This window comes from Felis catus, chromosome B2 (assembly GCF_018350175.1).
Source record: "Felis catus isolate Fca126 chromosome B2, F.catus_Fca126_mat1.0, whole genome shotgun sequence".
In the NCBI taxonomy this organism is placed as follows: domain Eukaryota; kingdom Metazoa; phylum Chordata; class Mammalia; order Carnivora; family Felidae; genus Felis; species Felis catus.
The window spans coordinates 151,039,269-151,051,297 of NC_058372.1; the positions used below are offsets into that span (position 1 = coordinate 151,039,269).

At 52.1% G+C, this 12,029-nt stretch overlaps 1 protein-coding gene across 25 annotated transcripts in view; it reads right to left on the bottom strand.

The window, feature by feature from the left end:
- The window catches only part of WDR27 (WD repeat domain 27), a 186,012-nt gene that overhangs the window by 38,980 nt on the left and 135,003 nt on the right, over window positions 1-12,029 (bottom strand). The window lies entirely within an intron of this gene.

Below are 12,029 nucleotides of genomic sequence, written 5' to 3' on the forward strand. Positions count from 1 at the left end.
CGTGAGCAGAAATGAGACAGAAGCTCAGGCTCTGCCTTGGGCCTCCTGGCTCGCGGCAGGACGAGAGCGCCCCCCACAGGCCCCGCATCTGAACGGCGGCTGCCCTGGGACCTGGGGTCACAGGAACCACTCCTTCCTTCCATCACAGGCAGGAGAGAGACGCTGCTCCCGGGACCTGCGCTGAGGCCCCAGCGAATCTGGAAAGAAGCAGTAGCAAAATCCAAGTCCGGGGAGAGGGAAGTGGAGAAAGAGAAAGCTGGACATTTTTCTCCACTAAAAATAAATCTGTAAATTAAAACTGTAAAACGCATATTTACATTGAATGTGAAGAAGGTAGACCAAATAACAGGGCCCGAGAAATAATGTAAAATAATTATGTTTATAGTCCCCAGGAGACGAATGGACAACCACAAAAAAATAAGAAATTATTTTACAAATTGCAGTAAATGTGAAAGGACATACTGGGAATTGTAAAAATGGCAGAACAATGTCAGCTCGGATAAAAATCGCTTGAAGGAAGCCTGGTTCACAGAAACAGAAAATTCCGCTGAGAGATAAACTGGTTTAAAAATGTGAAAGATCGGGGCGCCTGGGTGGCGCAGTCGGTTAAGCGTCCGACTTCAGCCAGGTCACGATCTCGCGGTCCGTGAGTTCGAGCCCCGCGTCAGGCTCTGGGCTGATGGCTCAGAGCCTGGAGCCTGTTTCTGATTCTGTGTCTCCCTCTCTCTCTGCCCCTCCCCCGTTCATGCTCTGTCTCTCTCTGTCCCAAAAATAAATTAAAAAAAAATAAATAAATAAAATAAAATAAAATAAAATAAAATAAAATAAAATAAAAATGTGAAAGATCAGTTAAGATCCATGATTGATACTTTGAGAGTTTAAAAAATACATTGAATAGAATCCGACACACAATAATAAAAGCAATTCTGGAGAAACGATGTTTGAAGAGGAAACAGATACCAAATTTCTCATCAGCAATGTTAGGTATCAGAAGGCAATAAAATAATATTTTCAGAGTATTAATAACATGTCAGTCTAGACATTTATTCGAAGCTAAATCTCATTTAGGTGTGAGGGCAAGAGGAGATATTTTCAGATATACAAAGACCAAGAGATGTTATCACTTACTTTCAATACCTTAATGGAAAAAGATACCAGGAAAAAATATATTTTGGCGAGAGGAAAGAACCTACCGGAAACCAAGAGAAACACAGTGACACAGAAATTGACCCAGACCTCCAACAATCACAACAAGCTGTGGACAACAATGCTTCCCGCGCTACATACGCCTGTTAAGGTCTTATTCTTGTCCAGAAAGAAACAGATACAGAATTAACTTCAGATTTTTTTTTTTTTTTCAACGTTTATTTATTTTTGGGACAGAGAGAGACAGAGCATGAACGGGGGAGGGGCAGAGAGAGAGGGAGACACAGAATCGGAAACAGGCTCCAGGCTCTGAGCCATCAGCGCAGAGCCCGACGCGGGGCTCGAACTCACGGACCGCGAGATCGTGACCTGGCTGAAGTCGGACGCTTAACCGACTGCGCCACCCAGGCGCCCCAACTTCAGATTTTTTAAAATTAAATTTTATAGCTAAGTATAGAAGTAACGATACTAAGAGTAATAGTTAAAATAAAATAGAAGTATAATCTTTAGTTTGCAGCCAACACCGGTAAAAATGCTAAAAGTCAACCTTGCAGAGGTTGAATCAAAGAATCAAAGTACGAGGACAGTAACCAGCAAAATTCACTTGTAAAAGTAAGTCTAAATATATCAGGAGTCAAAAATGGTAAATGCGCTAGATTTTCCAGTTGAAAGACAGCAAACTATACAATGAATTATGAAATTCAGCTGGAAAGACTGAAAGTAAATAGTTGGGGAAAGGTGGACCACGTAAATGTTAAGTAAAGTAGGCTTGGCACTGTTAGTAACATAAGACAGAAGAAAATTAACTCCAAAACCGTAAGTAGGAAAGAATATAAATGCAAAATAGCACAAACCAAATCCCGGGCGATCAACAAACACAAAGTTCCTATCACATGGTATCGAGATGCCTAGAGCAAGAAGCATTAGGAGGAAAATGGACGAAAGCATGAATCGGGGGCAGACTTTCCCTCATCTCGATTATAAATGTACAGATCAAAGCAGAAATACAATAGTGAGGTCATAAACAACATGGACAAGTTTGACCCAACAGCTGAGATAGAACAGATATTAAGTAGAAGAATCCTGTAACAACAAAGCTACAATTATGTATCTTTCAGACACACGGGAAATTTCATGAAAATTAGCCAGGAAGTAGGTCACTAGCCCCGGGGCCCGGATCGTAGGCAAAATAATCTTTGGAAATAATTGATTAGAAGTCACGTGTTTTTGGGGGGGAAAGGCTGAGTAAAAAGGAAACCATAATGGAAATCTCAAAGAGTTAAATTAAAACCAAAGTGCTTCGTGTCAAACCCGTGGGCTGAAACTAAGTGGGTACTCTGAGAGGAAGTTTTAGCTGTAAATGTAAATATGAAGAGAAAACAGAAGCCTGAAAACAAATAGGTCACACAGTCAGGGCAACAAGCCGGAGAAGTGGGTGTGGCTCCAAGAAACAGGATGAGAGCAAGAGCTGACGTGGGAGAGAAACTCCAGCGAGGACCAACGAGACGCGGGCTGTGTCTGAAACCACTGACGACACCCGCCCTCTCCAGCCAAGTCCGCGGGGTGAAGGAGGGCACGCACAGGCTAGCGGCGCAGGCACAGAGAACGGACCGCCAGCCACGGCAAAGGGAGAGAAGGCTCCAGAAGCCCGTGTCCTGCGGTCCCTCACAGGACTCTCCCCCCGCAAACCGTTTTCCTGCAAACCACCGCTTACCGTGTCCTACGTCACCAAGTAACCTCTTTGCCTCCTGCCTTTGACTTGTTGTACAACAGTAGGTAATCAAACTAAAGACCAATATTACTCAAATATCCTAAAGAGGGGCGCCTGGGTGGTTCAGTCGGTTGAGCGTCCAACTTCGGCTCAGGTCATGATCTCATGGTCTGTGAGCTTGAGCCCCGTGTCGGGCTCTGTGCTGACAGCTCAGAGCCTGCAGCCTGCTTTGGCTTCTGTGTCTCCCTCTCTTTCTGCCCCTCCCCTGCTCGTGCTCTGTCTCTATCTCTCATAAATAAATAAATGTTAAATTAAAAAAAATTGTTTTAATGTTTACTTTTAAGAGACAGAGCACGAGCAGGGGAGGGGCAGAAAGAGGGAGACACAGAAGCCAAAGCAGGCTCCAGGCTCTGAGCTGTCAGCACAGAGCCCGACGCGGGGCCCGAACCCACGAGCTGTGACATCATGACCTGAGCCGAAGTCGGACGCTCAACCAACTGAAATACCCAGGCGCACCGCATTAAAAAAATTTTTAATAAAAAAATAAATTCTCTCAAAGGTACCACACAGCTAACAATATTGCTGGTTGTAGTATGCTAAAATCCTACATTTTTCTGCACACAGAGAAGAGATACTATTACAGTGACATTTTTTCATATATTAGGCTGTTAACCCAAAGGCCATACGTTTCATATGGTTTTTAAAATACTATATGTAGTATGTCATACATGATGTGTGTACGTCTACGTATGTGAGCCCCGCAGAGTTTTTGAGAAATAATGAGCACATACAGCAATGCTGCTAAAGTAGGGAAAGATGGCTCAGTCTTTCCCCACTTGATACAGAAGAGGAAGTTCCCTCCTGAAACAAACACCCTCCAGCGATAGCGATAGCGAGCTGCAGGGGAGAGGCTCTCACCTCCTGGGATCCCGCTACTTTCAACTGTTAGTTACCCTTAGGTGCAAATAAACGTGCCAACCTTTCTTGTGTATTGTATAAATGGGGAAAGGAACCGTGGCACTTACTTTTCTTTTTCATTTTTAATCCGCTAATCCAAATACAGAAATGATCTGCTAAATTTTATTCTCACTACGCGTCCCAAATCGCGCCCGGAGAGGACCGGCACTAGGTTAGTCCACACGGCGAGGCATGTTGCCACCAGGGACTTGCCGTATCGTACTTGGAATGTGAAACAGAAAACTGAGCTGTAGCTGAGTCGTGGCTCCATGCGGTATCTTGGGCAAGACATTTCACCTTCAGGGATCTCAGGCTCCCCTCTTGACGGACGGTGAAAATAGTGCCTTTCCCGTTGTGCCGTCACGGAGTTAACCGGGAGAGTGTGCAAAAGTGCCATCAAGTGTGAGTTCTCAGGAAATGTCAGTTGTAATAAAGTGAAGAATGACAGGGTTTAGTCACAGGGACTAAAATTCCAGCCTGGAGAGTAAGCCAAACTGATGACACGCACATAAATCATCAAACATGTGCTTCCCGGGATCCTTTTTTTCTTATAATCTTTTTTCCATTTGAGTTTTTTGAGAGAGAGAGAGAGAGAGAGAATGAGCAGGGGAGGGGAAGAGAGAGGGAGAGAGAGAATCGCAAGCAGGCTCCCCACTGTCAGTGCAGAGCCCAACGCAGGGCTCGAACCCCTGAACTGTGGGACCACGACCTGAGCTGAAATCAAGAGTCAGATGTTCAACGGACCGAGCCACCCAGGCGCCCTATTCCCTGGATCCTTCTATCTGCTGCAACACAGGTGTTCCCTCCACGGAGACACCTCTCTGAGCAGAAAGGGGTGCCTGGTGGTGCAGTGGCCGCTCGCGGGGCTCCCGGATTCAGGCCAGGCAGTTTGCCCAGCGCAAACCTGGAGAGCCGGCAGCTAGGGGACTCCCGGCATCTGGCGGCCTGTTGACCGGAGACCAGTTTCCCTCTGGGTACCGAAGCTCGGGTATCCGTGCACCCTGAAACAGGCACAGGAGCGTTTATTAAAACGCTCCAGTGACACAGCGCTCTGTGCCTGTAAGTATTCACGCTGTGCATCACGTGGAGGCAGAAGTTGTACAAACATTAGATGCTCGCTCGCTCTACAAATCATGACTGTGGTAAGAACTACAAACGATGTAATGGTATAAATAGTGAAATGAAAAGTGATAGAAAAACATTGCAAGTTGAATACAATTCTGACAATGCTCCGATCTTCAGCGTTTTTGGAAGAAACTTGACAGACAAGTCCACAGAATAGCCGGATAGTTGAAACACCGAGGGACGGAGAAACGCCGTGGGCAGAAGGCCCCCCACACACGGTACCCAGGACGCCGCGGTGGGGCACACAGCCGGCACACGGCCCGCGGGGACAGTACAGACCCTGAAACGGAGGTACATGAATGCGCCTGGCAGCCCGTTCCGTGCAGCAAAGGCAGCCCCAGCAGCCAATGGTGAAGGACAGAGGTCGCTCATCCCTGGCTGGCGGGAACACCAAGTGACGCATCCTGGGAAACAGGCTGGCAGCTCCTCGTGGGCACGCACGTAGCCCGCAGTGCCCAGCAGCTGCTGCGGGGGCACTGTTCCCGGAGAAATGGGAATCCGTGTGCCCTGGAGCCCCATGGCACCTGTAACAGCTCCAGGCTGGGGCCCGCCCACGTCCTGCCAGGGGTAACACAGCGACCCTTCAGAGGACTGTCCCACGGGAAGCGGCCGATCGTGAAAGGTCACAGAGTAACATTCTTGACAATATGGTAGAAAGAAGAGATTGCCGGCTTCCAGGAGTAAGGGAACGGGTGGGGGGATGGGTGTGGATACAAAACGGACTCAGGAGGGATCCTCGTGGTGACGGAATGTTCTGGATCTTGACTATGCTGTGGATACACGTGTGATAATACTGCATATGCCTGAGTGCTACACACACACACACACACACACACACACACACACACACACACGTGCAAGTCACATGGGAACGTGAACACCTTGGGTTGCCGAGTAACTTACACTCGAATCCCACTAAGCCTCATGGTGAGGGGCAGTGTGCCCCTTCCTCCATGCAGCCCTCAGAGACACCATGACGACACCCCCTGCATGGTCTGCCCAGCGTGTCCCTTTACCGTGACACCTGGAGCCAAGTTTCAGTACGCACCAGGGGCCGGGGAAGGGAGCCAGTCCGCGTCGGCACAAGGCAGGGAGCCCGTAGGGCGCAGCGTGGGGGCCCAGGCAGGAGTGGGAGAAGGCGCCCAGGGCAGAGTCAGCCACACGTGGTCCCAGCTGCTTCCCGGGTGCCCGATGGTGGCCTGTGCTGAATGGGGTGGATATGCCAGAAACGTCTTGGAATGATGTCCAGGAAGAAATCCAAAGACGGCTGTTGGATCGTGGACTCCTGTGTAACACACACCACACCCAGGCCATGACACTCCCCACCTATGACAGCCCGTTCCCGCAGGATCAGGAAACCGCAATGAGACAAGGACACGTCTGAGAAAGCCGTGAGCACTGAGCTTTTGGGGCCGGGGTGCCCGAGGAAGACGCCAGCCCGGTCAGGCCCCCTGTTCCCCCGGAGATGCTGGAGCCCGGCTCACAAGGCTGCTTTGATCCCGGGGGCTCAGGGGACACGGCCCCGACCGCAGGCAGCTGCACGACCCCAGAGGCTCCGGTCCCAGCACGCGCACTGGCCCCGTTCGGTCCCCAGGCCCCGTCCCCCGCGAGCCCCGGCTCCCTGCCCGACAGACGGGGCCTCTGTCGGGGAGGAGGCTGGAGTTCTCCTCAGCGCAAAACTCTAAGCCAAGAGCAGCGTCGCATCCGTGGGGGAAGCGGACACCACCCCTGCCAGACCTGGAAAACGGGGAGTTTTGTTTCCTGTAATCCCCACGTGGCCTGCGTGTCATACGCAGTTCTCGGCAAACTGTGGTGCGCGGTGTGTGCTCGGCAGGACGGCACCCGAGGAGTGCATGCTGCTGCAGGTGGGTCCCGCCCAGCGCGGCCACGGGGACGCCACGTCCCGGCTTGAGCTCCCGCCTCAGGGCCACCGGGGCCGGCCTCGTCTGACCTGGGGTCACAGCAGCCCCACTCGTCAGCACACTCCTGCCAGGCAGCCTCTTTGGACGAACGGCGGGTCCTCTGGGGGTGGCCCTCGCGAGCTGGGGGTGGAGGAGAAAACCCCACCAAGGCCCGGGGGGCAGCCCCCCCATGCCTCTCATTGTCCACGACTCCCACGGAAGCCTCTCTCCTCCGAGCGAAATGAGCTACGCCCTGCCGTCCCCGCACCAGAAGGCTGGAGGGCAGAGGCGGGCAGCTGGGGACAGGACCCCCCTCGCTTGCTGAGGTCCTCCTCGTGGGCGAGTGCGGAGGAAAGTCCCCCCACTGCTCCATCCAGTCAAGGCCCCCGGCCCGAGGCCATGCCAGGTGCTGTGCCTTCACAGACACCGGGCCGCACCCCTGCAGCTCGCATCCTGGGACAGCAAGGCTCCGGCCTCGAATCCGCCAGAGGAGGCACGGGTGTGGGACAGGCACAGCGCCTGCTCCCGCAATTCGGCAAGGGTGTGGGCTTGGCAACCGCGGGGTCACAGCCACCTGGTGCTGCGGGAGCGGAGGTCCCTGCCGGGACCTTCCAAGGGCCCAGAGTTACCGCCGTTTACGTGTGCTGACACCCAGGTCACCAGAAGGCCCCGCACCCGTGCCCTGCATAAACGTTTCTGCGAGGCCAGGGAACAGGACACCTTCTGGCTTCCAAGAGCGTCCCCAGACGTCACAGCCTGTCATCTACTCCTTCATCACAGGCTCCCTTCTTTGGAAGGGACTGGAAAACACTACGCGAGCATACCTGTGTTAGCTGCATGTCTGGGGGACTTTTCAGTGCATGTGGCTTGTCACATTTTCCATCTGTGCTGTGACTTCCTGGGCCTGCCCGCATTCCCACAGCCACATGAAGTGGGAGAACTAATTTTCAATCAAAGTGTGGTCACTGACACACCTTTTCCCCGTTCGTCTACACCTCTGTCGATCTAGCTGGGCACCTGCACGAGACTGCAGCCAAAAATCCACCATATTAAAGACCAAACAGCCTATTGTTAATTCTGTCCCTGGCACAGCACCGAGCTCCTCTGCACTAAAAGGAAGGTTTGCTAACAGTGGGGACAAAATTCTGGGCCACCAAATTCTGGGCCACCAAGTGGTACCAGGTTAAAAGTATGCTAACTGCGGAGGTTTTAGGGGAAGTGTCCTGAGGTGAAATGCATCTGAAATCAGACGGCTTACCGAGGGGACCGGGGTGGGCGGGCGGACAGTCATGTGGTAAAGCAGGGGCGGTACAACGTTAACGGTAGAAATCTAAATAACGGAATTCACCTGTTTACCACAAGACTCTTAAACTCTGCCGTGGAGCAGAACACCCATGATAATGTTGGGAAACACAGCAGCCCTCTTTCTGAAATGACACGGTCTGGTCACACGGGCTGCGTTATTTGAGGGCTTTGACGAAAATCAATCACTGCAGGCAGCAGAGCTGTTTCTACGGAAGAAGTGAAACCTCATCTTCCTGTGTGATCTGCCAAAGACCCATTCGCGAGACCCGCCACGGACCACAGCCTCACATGGTCATCATTCCGCCTGTGGATTCCTAAGCGTCACACGGCATTCCACACGACAGCAGCCTGCCCCCGCAGACCGTGCAAACGTGGACCAGCCTACTATCACCGGTTAAGTCCCTGTAGAGTATTCCTGAGGCTCTGTAAGTGCAGCCAGTTAAAAATCACCTGCTCATCAGCAGCGCCGACATCAATTCAGGGAGAGAGACAGAGACAGACAGGAAAAGCTGCCGTCGTGAGTGTCTCCTGCCTCGCCCGTTCCCACCCGTGCTAAACCACCAGTCTCGACCCTCCGCAAAAATGACGGTAGGAGCCTGTGTCCGTCGAGCTCTCCCACAGGAGGGCACGCCCCCCAGTCTCCCCGTTGGTACAGGTGCAGCGGTGACCCTTTCTGTTCGCAGGTGGGTTGAGTCGTTAACCCGGGTGCAGCCCCGGCACTTGTGTGTTTATCGGAAATGCAGTTTCTGGACCACCCGACTGACCCAGTTGGAGCCTGTGTCTTAAAGGCTCCCCGGAGTTTCAAAGGACACTGACGTGGGAGAGGCTTCCAACTCCCTTAACCATTTTGCCAGAGGTCCTCAGATTTTCTTGTGATCAGAATCCTCTGGAAGACTGATTGAAATACGGACTGCCGGCGGGGGCACCTGGGTGACTCAGTTGGTTAAGCGTCCGTCTCTTGACCTCAGCCCAGGTCTCGATCTCAGAGCTGGGAGTTCAAGCCCCACACGGGGCTCCGTGCTAGGCATGAAGCCTACTTAAACAAATACACATGCGTGGGTCGCTGTGCCTTGCCCCCCAGACTTCTCTAGACAGTAGGACAGGGTGGGGGGCCCGAGAACCTGCATCTCTAACAAGCTCCCAAGTGACGCTGATGCTGCTGGTCGAGGGGGCGCACTCAGGAGCACTCCACTTTTCCACACCGCTTCCAAACACCCCGTGAGCTGCTGTGCTTATCAGAACCTATCTGCTAACATCTTCCAAGCTGGTAAACTCACAAACTTCCAAAAACGACCTCTACAGGGCACATCTGAATTTCTGCAACCTTTTCCTGTTTCCAGTGGAATTGGGATTTCTCTGCAAACGTGCAGCATTTCGTCTAAGAACTGGACGGCTGCAACTGTACAAGCTCCAGCTGGAGGGATTCCAAGCACCAATTTCTCCCCACTCTCCATTTCAGTCGTGTCTTCCCTCTGAAGGCAGATGGCACACATCGCAGTCATCTGAGGGTTCCAGGGAGACGGTAATCAGGACACATGTAAGACTCGTCTGCCGTTAATACTCTGCTTCACGTAACAAGTACTGAGCAACCATTAGTTCTAATCCGTTTGCTAACAGAACTCGAAGCGATCCAAACAAATCAAGCGTCCTGGTGGAGCCGACCCTGGTGAAGAACTCTCCCGAGTGTCTGGGTTTATAATCTAAATCCTGCCTCTCCCGCGACACTATCTGGAAGTCCAAAGAAAGCAACACGTTGTGCCAAGTTGAAGAACAAGTCCGGCTGAATGACGAGGGAAATGCAGTGATTCCAAGAATGGAAGAAGCAGGAGAATCCGGTAAATTTACAGAAGCACAGTAATGGGGCAGAACTACAGCCGTTACAGACAGAACAGGCAGGATGCAGTTGTCACGCGTCAGCTGCATGGCTACCGTCACCAGCTTCGAAACCGGTGCTTCTGCACCAAACCCCCACCGCCTGTGTTAACAGGTTTCGCGGGACGAAGGTGAATAGCACAGAGCAGGTGTCGTGTCGTGCGCCACGCAAGCCGGGCCACGCAGACCACACCACGCGCGGGCGGCCCCCGCACCATTTCCGTATTGTTCATCAGGTCTGATCAGCAGTCCACCCGTGACTTTGCTAAACTGAAAGTGTGTGTCTTTATTACTGACTGAGGCACATGGACTTTAAAATATCTTCCTGTCTTAACCCTGAATTCAGTGCATCTCCGTACAGATCAGAGCGATTTCAAACGACACCGCAGATGTCCTGACGATAGACAAGAACAACTGACTGAACACTACTTTAAACAATTTAGGGTTTGTAAAAACTTAAAACTGTTTTAGTTCTGAAACACTATGCTTTCTGCTTTAGATTTGATTTTCCAAATCGTACTTTGGGTCTCTGACCTTTTTTCCACAGCAGACTCGGTTAGGATTAAGACGAGCACAAAAGCAGACATGTGACTTCGCAAAGCAGCATTTTTTCCCTTCCTGTCCTTCTGTGACCGGAGTTGTTACGAGATAGAAGGGGAGGAGCAAGGAGGCTGAAGGTGTGTAGGTGCGTTTGGGGGACAGCAGGGCAGCTCGGGGCGTGGACGGGGTCATCGTGCAAGCTGCCGGGGGTGGGGGCGCGTGCTCCACCCTAAGCCCGCCCAGCCTCCCCCAACTGTACCCTCCCCTCTGTGGCGAGCAAACCCCATCCACCTTCCCTGTGACTCTCCTCCACGAGTCAGCACAGACCGGCTCACTGCCTGCTTCTCTACGTCCAGTGAGCTAAGAACGGCTTCTACGTGTCTAAACGGTTGAAAACCTGTTCAGGAAGAGTTTGTGACACATGAACACGGTATGAAGTTCAAGTTCCCACGTCCATGAACAAAGGCACACTGGCACAGTCACACCCACCTGCTGAGTGTGGTCACCGGCTGCTGGCCGTGACGGGGACCAGATGTGGCCTCTGGTAGCTTCATGCCGGTGCTCAGGGCACCGCAGTCACAAGAGGGCAGCGTCACAAGCGCCCCACGCACTGCGGCGCCGTGACATTTGTTTCCAGAGCATACATCACATCGAAGTGGGAGAAAAGTGGCCTCTGATAGGTGCTCTGCGGTGCACGGTGTGTGGATTACGCCGACACACGGCCGAGCCTGAAGGACGCCACAACCACGCACACACCAGACGGAGCCTCCGTCGCGACTCACAGACGGCTTGGTCGGAAGAGCAAGAACTTTAAAACAGAATGTCTGAACACGGCATGATTTCTTTTAAAAACAACAGCCAGGCTGCAAAGTGATTTTATAAGTGATTTATAAGTGATTTCATTTGTTAGCCAAATAAGGAAAGCCACTGACAAACCGTGACCTGGTTGAACCACAGTTCACTGCAGCAGCCAGAGAAACGGACTCCCAGGTGGCTCGTCTGAGACGGGTAGGTGGCCCTGGCAGCTTTCCCACTGGGAGACGCGTTCGGGATTGAGGGCAATGACAGCAACCTCCACTGTTCGTTAGAAACAAGGCAAGTTATCTCGAGAGCGTTTCCTTGAGCGTTCATGCGTCAATAAACGTCACTGAGAACATTGCTCAGTGTTGCTGATTTAAGACGTCAGGAGTCTGGGAGCGCCTGGGGGGCTCAGCCAGTGGAGTCTCCGACTCTTGATTTCAGCTCAGGTCACGATCCCAGGGTCGTGGGATCGAGCCCCACGCTGGGCTCCGTGCTGAGTGTGGAACCTGCTTAAGATTCTCCCTCCCTCTCTCTCTGTCCCTCCCCCACTCACTCGCTCTTTCAAAAAAGAAAAAGAAAGAAGTCAGTACAGTGGTCTAAAGGGACTGAAGACACAGTCTCTGTGACCAGCCTGAGCAGAACTGCAGCCAGAAATATTTGAAAAGCTGAGA